This window comes from Oryctolagus cuniculus, chromosome 3 (genome assembly GCF_051225735.1).
Source record: "Oryctolagus cuniculus isolate XC-2025 breed Fujian yellow rabbit chromosome 3, ASM5122573v1, whole genome shotgun sequence".
NCBI lineage: Eukaryota > Metazoa > Chordata > Mammalia > Lagomorpha > Leporidae > Oryctolagus > Oryctolagus cuniculus.
In genome coordinates, this window is record NC_142869.1 from 133,029,436 (window position 1) to 133,040,052 (window position 10,617).

Genomic DNA, 10,617 nt, shown 5'->3' on the forward strand with positions numbered 1-10,617 from the left:
TTTTAAAAGTAGATCCAGGGACTAGTCTTGCGGCTTAGTAGGCTTAGTAGGGTAAGCCTCCGCCTGCATATGGGCCCCAGTTCATGTCCCAGCTGCTCCTCTTCCGATCCAGCTCTCTGCTTTGGCTTGGGAAAGCAGTAGAAGATGGCCCAGGTGTTTGGGCCCCTGCACCTGTGTGGGAGACCCAGAAGAAACTCCTGGCTCCTGGCTTCAGATTGGCCCAGCTCCGGCTGTTGTGGCCATTTGGAGAGTGAATCTGCAGATGGAAGATGTTGCCCTCTGTCTCTCCTTCTCTCTGTAACTCTTTCAAATAAATAAATAAATCTTAAAAAAAAAAGCAGATCTGCCTAAAATCTTTTGATGGATCTTCACTGCCCTTCCCAATTCTTAAATTCCACTTTCCAAACTTGAACTTTAAACTCTATCCTTCAACTACAATTTACCTAATATTCACTGCAATTTCTGGGCTTGTATATTTCCCCCTGCCTCTTGGCAAAGTGCTTCCCCTGGGATTCTGGGATTAGTGCATAATGGTGTTGACTCTTTAATTACTGGAACCTAGGAAGCCCTGAGCATCCAGAAAGTAGAGTAAGGAACAAATGGTGTTTGGTGTGACTCTTGTTCTTCACTGGTAAATAGCAAACTGGCCATTGGCCTTGCTACCTTATGAGCTACCTGTGTCATTTTTCTCAAACTATCACTCAATCTTTAGAGAAGAGCCAAATGTTTTCTTCAATTTTGTGTTCTTTAGTCCCCTATCCCATCACCAGCAGGGCTAACACCTAGTGCTTGCTGTAGAACTTCACTCAAGTGAGAGAGCTCAGTTGGAAGAGGAGCAGCATGGTACACAAACCGGCACCCATATGTGATGCAGGCACCACAGGTGGAGGTTTAACCTACTATGCCACAGCACAACCCCTCCCCACCAACTTTGAGTGCTGCTTGGGGAGCAGCGTGTCTGCTTATCTCCATGAAGAGAGTGCATGTTTCTTCCCCCCACCTCCCTCCCTCACCAGTGAGTTTGCTGGTATAGAGCTTGTTTTGACCAGGAGAATGGTAAGTGGCTTGCTCCAGGGACAGGGTACTTTGCAGGATACAGAATGGACCCTCTGCACCCAGGGACTGTGGGAGTCCTGGGCATGGATCATGGCTCTGAGCAGAATGTGGGCTGTGGCTGGGTTTCTGGGCGCCAGCTCAGTCTGATTCTGGAAGCTTGGAGTGCCCTGAGTGCAGGGGCCAGGACTCGTGGAGGGTTCGGGGGTGGGGGTGGAGGTGGGGAGAGGGTGTCACACTGTAGACTGAGTCAGTGTACAGGCCCCATGAGATCACTCAAATGGTGAATCAGCTAGTTTACTTTGGCACAGAGAAGGGCTGAGGCTGTAATCATACCAGACAGCATTAGCATCCCCTCCCCCTACTAACTATAGTCAGGAAATTCACCATGGGCTAACTTGGTGTCAATCTGGACTCTTACCCCACCCCCAAAAAGTGGCCAGAGCTCCCTGGTACCACCCAGCACACAGCTCTGGATCTCTGATGTAAGCTGAAGGCATTTCCCCAAGCCACAGAAGCACATTTCCAAGAACAAAGCCTTCATAGGAGATGGGAACAAGTGATTCTCCAGATGCATAAAAATCCATGTAGAAACACAAGGAACATGAACAAGGAAGGCAATATGACTCAACATGCATCAACATTGGACTGTGAAGACAGGAAGATAGACAAAATTCCTGAAAAGAAATTCAAAAGAATGATTCTGAGATTACTCAAAAACACAATCACATGAAGTAAGAAAACCTATACATGACATGGATAAAAAAATTCTGCAAAGAGATAGAGATACTGAAGAAGAAGCCAAATACAAATTAAGAATTAGATATGTCAAATAAAACATATTGTGGAAAGCCCAAACAATAGACTTGGTAAGGCAGAATAAAGGAATCTGAGTTGGAAGAGAAGTATTTTGGTGCCAGTTTTGTGTCACAGCAGGTAAAGCCACTGCATGTGATGCTGGAATTCCATACGGATGCCAGTTTGTATCCCAGCTGCTCTGATTTCAATTCAGATCCCTGCTAATGGCCTCTGAAAAGCAGTGGAAGGAGGACCAAGCTTTTGAGCCCCTGCCACTCATATGAGAGACCTGGATGGAGATCCTGGCTTCAGCCTAGCCCAGTGCTGGCCATTGTGGCCATCTGGAGAATAAACCAATGGGTGGATGATCTCTCTCACTAACTCTGATTTTCAAATAAATTATAATTTTTTTAAAAGACAAGTCTTGAAATATCTCAGACTAAAATAAATAAATAAATAAATAAGAGGGAGAGATTAGAAAAACCTAAAACAGTCTTCAGGATTGATAGGATAGCAAATGACCAAATAGATTTGTCTTAAAAGTTCCTGACAGTATTGGGAAAAATGACTTAGGAAACTTATTCAGTCAAGTAGAAAATGTTTCCAGTTTGAAGAAAGACGTAGGCATCCAAATACAGATGTGCATAGAACCATAAATATGCATGATCAGAGAAGATCTTCACAATACATTATAGTAAAACTTTCAAAATTAAAATATAAAGAAAATATCCTAAAATGTGGAAGAAAGAAATACTAGATTACCTTTATTGGGTCTCCAATTCGACTTGCAGATTTCTCAACAGAAACCATACAGGCCAAGAGAAAATGGAGAGTTATAATCTTAGTGTTAAAACTGAAAACAAAAATAAATAAGAAAATAAATTAAAGAAAAGAAAAATCTCTCATGGCTGGCATTGTGGTGTTTGTTAAGCTGCCACATGCAAAACCAGCATCCCATATGAAGTTAAAAATTAATAACACAAAAACTCCAGAAAATATGCCAACAAATGGAGACTGAACATGCTCCTGAATGAACAGTGGGTCATAGAAGAAATCAAAATAAAAATCAAAAAAATCCTTCAAATGAATGAAAATGATAACTACATATCAAAACTTATGGGACACAGCAAAAACATTGTTAGGAGGACAGTTTATAGCAATTAGCACTTAATGTCCATATTAAAAAATTAGGAAGGTATCAAATAAGTGATATAACAACTCACCTTAAAAACATAATTACCAAAGTCAAGATACAAAGACACAAAAAACCTGAAAAGACCGATAACCAATGGTGAGATCAAGAATCAGTAATAAAGACCTTCACAACAACAAGCACTAGGAATGATGGCTTCACTACGGAATTCTACCAAAATTTAAGGCAGAATCAAGCCAGATGCTTCTTAACCTATTCAAAATAATTTAAAGGGAAGGGGTCTGCTCAAACTGCATGAAGCCAGCATCACCTCAATTACAAAACCAGAAAAAGATACAACAAAAAAAGAACCATAGACTAATATTCCTGGTGAACACAGATGGAAAAACTCTCAACAAAATACTAACGAATTGAACCAACAACATATCAAAAAGTTCATCTACCTGGATCAAGTGGGATTTGTCCCAGGGATTCAAGGATGATTCAACACATACAAATCATTGTGATATACCACATCAAAAAAGTGAAAGATAAAAACCACATAACTATCCCAACAGATAAAGAGAAAGCATTTGGCAAGATAGTCCTTTCATGATTGAAACCTTAAAATAATTGTGTATAGAAGGAATAAACCACAATACAAACAAGCCACATAGGACAAACCCAAACTCAGCATCATATTGAGTGGGGATAAACTGGAAGCAGATCTACAATCAGCCATGGCTGCCCACTCTCACATTACTGAAAATAGCTCTGGAATTTTTAGCCAGAGCCACTAGGGAAAAAGAAAAGAAAAAAAAAAGGAATATAAATTGGAAAGGAAGAAGTCAAATTATTCCTGTTTGCAGATGACATGATCCTTCATATACAGGAATCAAAAGACACGACAAGGAGAGTATTACAACTTATAATTTGGGCAAGCCGGAAGATGTAAAATCAACATACAAAATCAACAGCATTCATACACACCAACAAGCTTTGGCTGAGAAAGTAATTGTAAAATCAGTCCCATTGAAAATAGCTACAAAAAATTCAGTTAAATACCTTGGGATAAATTTAACCAAGTATATTAAACATCCTTGCAATGAAAATTACAAAACATTAAAGAGACATAAAAAATGGAAAAATCTTCCGTGTTTATGGATTAGAAGAATTAATATCATCAAAATGTCCATAGTACCCAAAGCAATTTACAGATTCAATGTGATCCCAATCAAAATACCAAGGACAAGGGACAGCGCTGTGGCATAGTAAGTTAAGACTCTGCCTGCAACACCAGCATCCCATATGGGTGCCAGTTCATATCCCCAGCTGCTCCTCTTCCAATCCATCTCTCTTCTTATGCTCTTGGAAAGCAGTGGGAGATGGCACAGGTACAGGGGCCCCTGCACCTACATGGGAGACCTGGCAGAAGCCCCTGGCTCCTGTCTTCAGATCGGCTTAGCACTGGCCATTGCAGGCATTTAGGGAATAAACCAGCAATGGAAGACTTTCCTTCTCTCTCTCTCTCTCTCTCTCTCTCTAACTCTGCCTCTCAAATAATCTTAAAAAAATTTAAAAATACCAAGGATGTTCTTCTCATATCTAGAAAAATTTGTCCTAAAATTCATATGGAAACACACACTAGAATGTGAATAACTGAAGAAATGTTAAACAATGAAAGTAACTCTCGAGGCATCACAATATCAGGTTCCAAGACATACTACAGCACTGTTACAAATAAAACAGCTTGCTACTATAATAAAAATAGACATGTAGACCAATGGGACAGAATAGAAATCCCAGAAATCAATCCCCACATCTACAACTAACTAATCTTTGACAAATGAGCTAAAAATCTATCTCTGGAGAAATGACAACAAATGGTGCTGGGAAAATTGGATCTCAGCATTCTAAAGTTTGAAACAAGGACCCTACCACATACCTATACAAAATCAACTCATAATGGATCAAGGATCTAAATCTAAGACCTGAAGCCATCAAATCACTAAAGGAAGACACAGGGGAAATGCTACAAGACACTGGCATAGGCAAGGACTTCTTGGATAAAACCCCAGAAGAACAGGTAATAAAGGCCCAAATATACAAATGGGATTACATCCAAGTTAGGAGCTTCTGCACAGCAAAGGAAACACTCAACAATGTGAAGAGACAACCAGCAGAATGGGAGAAAATATTTGCAAACTAAGCATATAGTAAAGGATTAATATTCAGAATATATAACAAGCTCAAGAAGCTCAAAAACTTGTAAGTAAGCAATCCAGTTAAGAAATGGGCAAAGAACAGAAACAGGCATTTTTCAAAGGAGGAAATACAGATGTCCAACAAATACATGAAAAGATGCTCAGGATAGCTGGCCATCAGGGAAATACAAGTGAAAATCAGTGAGGAATCACCTCACTCTAGTTAGAATAGTTATCATCCAAATATCAAAGATACAAATGTTGATGAAGATTTGGAGAAAACAGTACTCTAATACCTGTTGGTGTGAATATAAAGTGTTAGGATCATTAGAGAAGACAGTAAGGAGATTTCTCAGAAAACTAAAAATAGGTCTTCCATATGACACAGCTATTCCATCCCTGAGAATATTGCCAAAGGAAATTAAATCTGCATATGAAAGAGTTATCTGTCCTCCCATTGTTAATAGCAGCTCAGTTCTCAATAGCTATGATCTGGAAGAAACCTAGATGTCCATCTAATGATTAAAAAAAAAATGATAGAGGGGCCAGCACTGTGGCACAGTGGGTTAAAGCCCCAGTCTGAAGTGCCAGCATCCCATATGGGTGCCATTTCTATTTTCAGCTGTTTCACTTCCAATCCAGCTCTCTGCTATGGCCTTGGAAAGCAGTAGAAGATGGCCCAAGTGCTTGGGCCTCTGCACCTGCGTGGGAAACCAAAAAGAAGCTCCTGGCTCCTGGCTTCAGAGCAGTCCTCCTCCAGCTGTTGAGGCCATTTGGGGAGTGAACCAGAAGATGAAGACCTCTTTCTCTGTCTTGGCATCTGCCTCTCTGTAAGTCTGCCTTTCAAATAAATAAGTCTACAAACAGAAAAAAGAATATACGATAGAAGTTGGGATTCCAGGATGGCAGAATACAGAAAAAATGTGCTGATTTTGAGCAGGAGAAGATAACCAAAGAAAAGCAGAGGAACTGCATTCCTAGAGAAGAGCTGGAGAGAAACATGCCTTAGAAATTCCCTGGAAAGAAGAGAGATACCGTGGGACAGCATGAACAGTACAAACACACACCTGCAAGCAGGAGCACCAGCTGTGGCCCCTGGAGCCAGGGGCTGGAGGAGATGGCAGCTTTTGAGAGCAAGGTGAGAATAAACTGCAGTAGCTGCTGTCACTGGTGATACTGCTTGAGGGAGAACTTTGGGGACCACACTGACTGTGAATCCATACTTGAGCCTTAGTGGGTCCCCATGGAAAAACAAAAAAGCACAATTTATGGGGCCAGCACTGTGATGTAGCATGTAAAGCCACCGTCTACAATGCTGTCATCCCATGTGGGCACTGGTTCGAGTCCCGGCTGTTCCACTTCCGGTTGAGCTCTCTGCTATGGCCTGAGAAAGCAGTAGAAGATGGCCCAAGTCCTTGGACACCTGCATCTGCATGGGAGACCCAGAAGAATCTCCTGGTTTTGGATTAGCACAGCTTCAGCCCATTGCCTCCATCTGGGAAGTGAACCAGCAGATGGAAGACCTCTCTCTCTCTGCCTCTGCCTCTGCCTCTGCCTCTCTCTCTCTAACTCTGCCATTCAAGTCAATCAATCAATTAATTAATCTTTAAAATAAAAGAAAAAAATCACATTTATTTCTTCCCCTTCCACAAGGACATGTGGCAACCAGCAGGGAGGCAGCCCCATCTTAATGCCAGTAGCGGCTGTGGTGATTCTTGTGTGGATATTATCAGAGGATATTATCAGAGAGGTAAATCCATGTTCCCCACTGACTTTGAGTCTGGCCTGGCAGGTTGATGGGGTTTGGACACCAACATAGGACTGTGAGGCACTCCCATCTACCCATCCTATCACAGCCTCTGGGATTCAAACTGCCAAGGCGGAGCACACATAGCCTCTGGGAATACCTTTGCTCTCTCCGTGGATGGGACAGACACGAAGAGTTAATAATGGATTTCCTGCACCCTGTGACTCTGGGAGCCTTCCATGCTACAACTGTGGAAATTCTGTGACTGTACAATAGGATGTGGGTATAACTGGGTCTCTAGACAATCACTGTGTCTGGCCTCATAGGCTCCGAGCTCCCTGATGGCCAAGAGTAGGTCATTACAGAAGGGTCCTTGCTCAAACTGGGGACTGCACAGATCTTTTGTGCTGTTCATGTGCCTGCATGGGAGTGGAGTTGTAGCCACTGGGGACTAACACCGTGCATTGATCACCTTGGAAGAGGGGAGGGGAGGCTGTGATTAACCAGCATATGTGATCATACCCACCCCCTGCTGACAATATAGGAGAACTAACAAGCTCGACTTTGGTATAACCCTGGAGTCTTGCCCCATACTTGAGCACTGACCAGAGCTCCCTTGCTCCAGATCAAGTGGGATTAATCCGAGGTATGCAGAGATGGTTCAACAATCGCAAATCAATCAATGTGATGCATCACATTAAAAAACTGAAGCACAAAAATCATGTGGTTATCTCAATAGATGCAGAGAAAGCATTTGAAAACTAAGCAAACTGTGTATTGAAGGAACCGTCCTCAACACAATCAAGGCAATTTATGACAAACTCACAGCCAGCATCTTATTGAATGGGAGAAAGTTGGAAGCATTCCCTCTAAGATCCAGAACCAGACAAGGATGCCCAACTAACCATTGATATTTAATAATGTCTCAGAAATTTTAGCTAGAGGCATAAGAAAAAGAAATCAAAGGGATATAAATTGGAAAGGAAGAAATCAAACTATCCCTACTTGCAGATGACATGATGCTATCTATAGGGGACCCAAAGACTTCACTGAGAGACTATGGGAACTCACAAAAGAGCTTGGTAAAGTAGCAGGATATAAAATCAACACAATATCTTTTGTATACACAGACAATGCCATGGCTGAGAAAGAACTTGTCAGACTAATCCTATTCACAGTAGCTACAAAAAGAATTCAATAACATAAAAGAGACAAATAGAAGACATTAAAAAATGGAAAAAATCTTAAATGTTCATGAATTAGAATCAATATCATCAAAATGTCTATGCTACTGAAAACGATTTACAGAATCAATGCAATCCTAATCAAAATACTAATGACATTCTTCTCATATCTAGGAAAAAATGACGCTAAAATTCATCTGGAAACACAATGGACCCCATCTAGGTAAAGCAAAAATTATACAACATACTACAGTGCAGTTTTAAACAAAACAGCCTGGTACTGGCACAAAAATAGATGTGTAGACCAATGGAACAGAATAAAAACTCCAGAAATCCATTGACACATCTACAACCAACTTATCTTTGACAAAGGAGCTAAAATCAATCTCAGGAAAAATTACAGTCTCTTTCATAAATGGTTCTGGGAAAACTGGTTCTCCACATGCAGAAGTATGAAACTAGACCCTATATTTTATATCTTACTAAAAAAAGTCCAATCAAAATGGATCAAAGGCCTAAATCTATAATCTGATACCATCAAATTACTAGAGAAACATTGGAGAAACTGTGCAAGATACTAGCATAGGCAAAGACCTCTTGAGAAAGACCCCAGAAGCACAGGCAATCAAAACCAAAATTTACAGATGGGATTATATCAAATTGAGAAGTTTCTGCACTGCAAAAGAAACACTCAGCAAAGTGAAGAGGCAACCAAGAATGGGAGAAATGATTTGCAAACTATTCAGTTGATAAAGGGTTAATATCTAGAATCTACAAAGAGATCATGAAACCCAACAACAAGAAAACAAACAATCCAGTTACAAAATAGGCAAAAGACTTTAACAGGTATTTTTCAAGAGTGGAAATTCAAATGGCCAACAGGCACATGAAAAAATGCTCAGGATCATTTGCCATCAAGGAAATCCAAATAAAAACCACAATGGTGTTTCACCTCACCCCAGTTAGAATGGGTCTCACACAGAAATCAACAAACAACAAATGCTGGTGAGGATGTAGTGAAAGGAGTACCTTGGGTCCACTGTTGGTGGGTATGTTAACTGGTGCAGCCACTGTAGAAAATGGTATGGAGATACCTCAGAAATTTGAATATAGACTTACATATGACCCAGCCATTGCATTCCTGGGAATTTACTCAAACCAAAAGAAATAAGCATATGAAAGAGTTATCTCTACCCTCCTGGGCCATTGCAGCTCAATTCATAATAGCTAAAATATGGAAGAAACCCAGATTGATGTTCATCAACTGAAGTCTAAATACAGAGTTAGGGTATTTTGGGCATGAGAAGCAACTGTGGCAAATTTTGTGCATGCACACAGCAACTGGCTGAGACAGGATGCTTCTCAGAAGCACTGGTGCAAGTGGGAGCAGAGAGCACACTGGCCAGTGGCTCTTGTGCATGCCTGTGATCCAGAGATTCTAGCAGAGGAAACAATCTGCAGTCCCCACTGACTCTGAGCTTGGCTGAGAGGTGGCTGGGAAGCCACAGAGAAGGGTGAGATTCCCACAGCCCCCCAGGATCAAGATACCTAAGCAGAGCTGTCTTGGGGAACATCTGCCTCTCTATTGACTATAAAGGCTGGTGGGGCAGAAAGAAAATTTGGACTCAGTGATTATGGGAGCCTTTGGTGCTGAGACCGTGGGGACTTGATGGGTTCCTGAGAAGGTGCATGGTGTAGCTCAATATTGATTTCTACCATGCCCAACTTGGGTGTTATCCTGGATACTCACCCCACCTTGGAGCACTGACCAGAGCTCTTTGGCCACAACTACCACACACTTAGTGATATTCACTGAAAGTGCAGACATTCCACTAAAGCTAGAGAGGTGTAGCTCAAGGATAAAAGCCATCAGAGGAAGAAAACAAAAATCGTTTCCACAAATGCCTAAAAACAAATGCAGAAATTCAAGAAACAAGAATAAGGAAGACACAATGACCACCCCCCACAAAGGAACACAACATTTTAATATTAGAATGTGAAGATGAAGAAATTAAGAAAATGCTAGAAAGAAAATTCAAAAAAATTAAACACAGGATTACTCAAGAAAAAAAAAATCAGAAGCAAACCCACAAAGTAGAGAAAGCCATACATGACATGAATGAAAATTTTTCCCAAGAAATTGATATTTTAAAGAGAAATCAAAATGAAATATTGGGAATGAAGAATTTAATAGAACAAATAAAAATTAGATGGAAACCATTAACAGCAGACTTAGCAAGGCAGAAAAATGAATAACCAAACTAGAAGACAAATCTTTGGAAATCTTAGAGTCAGACCAAAAAAAAAAAAAAAGAAGAAGAAGAAGAAGAAAATAGAAAACTTAAAAACAGTGTTGGAGATTTCTGATATACTATCAGAAGACCCAACATACAGATCTTAGGAGTTCTGAAAGTGTGGAAAGAGGGAATGGACTAGAAGGCCTATTTAATGAAGTATTTACAGAAAACTTCCCTAATTTGGAGAATGAAAGGGATGTCT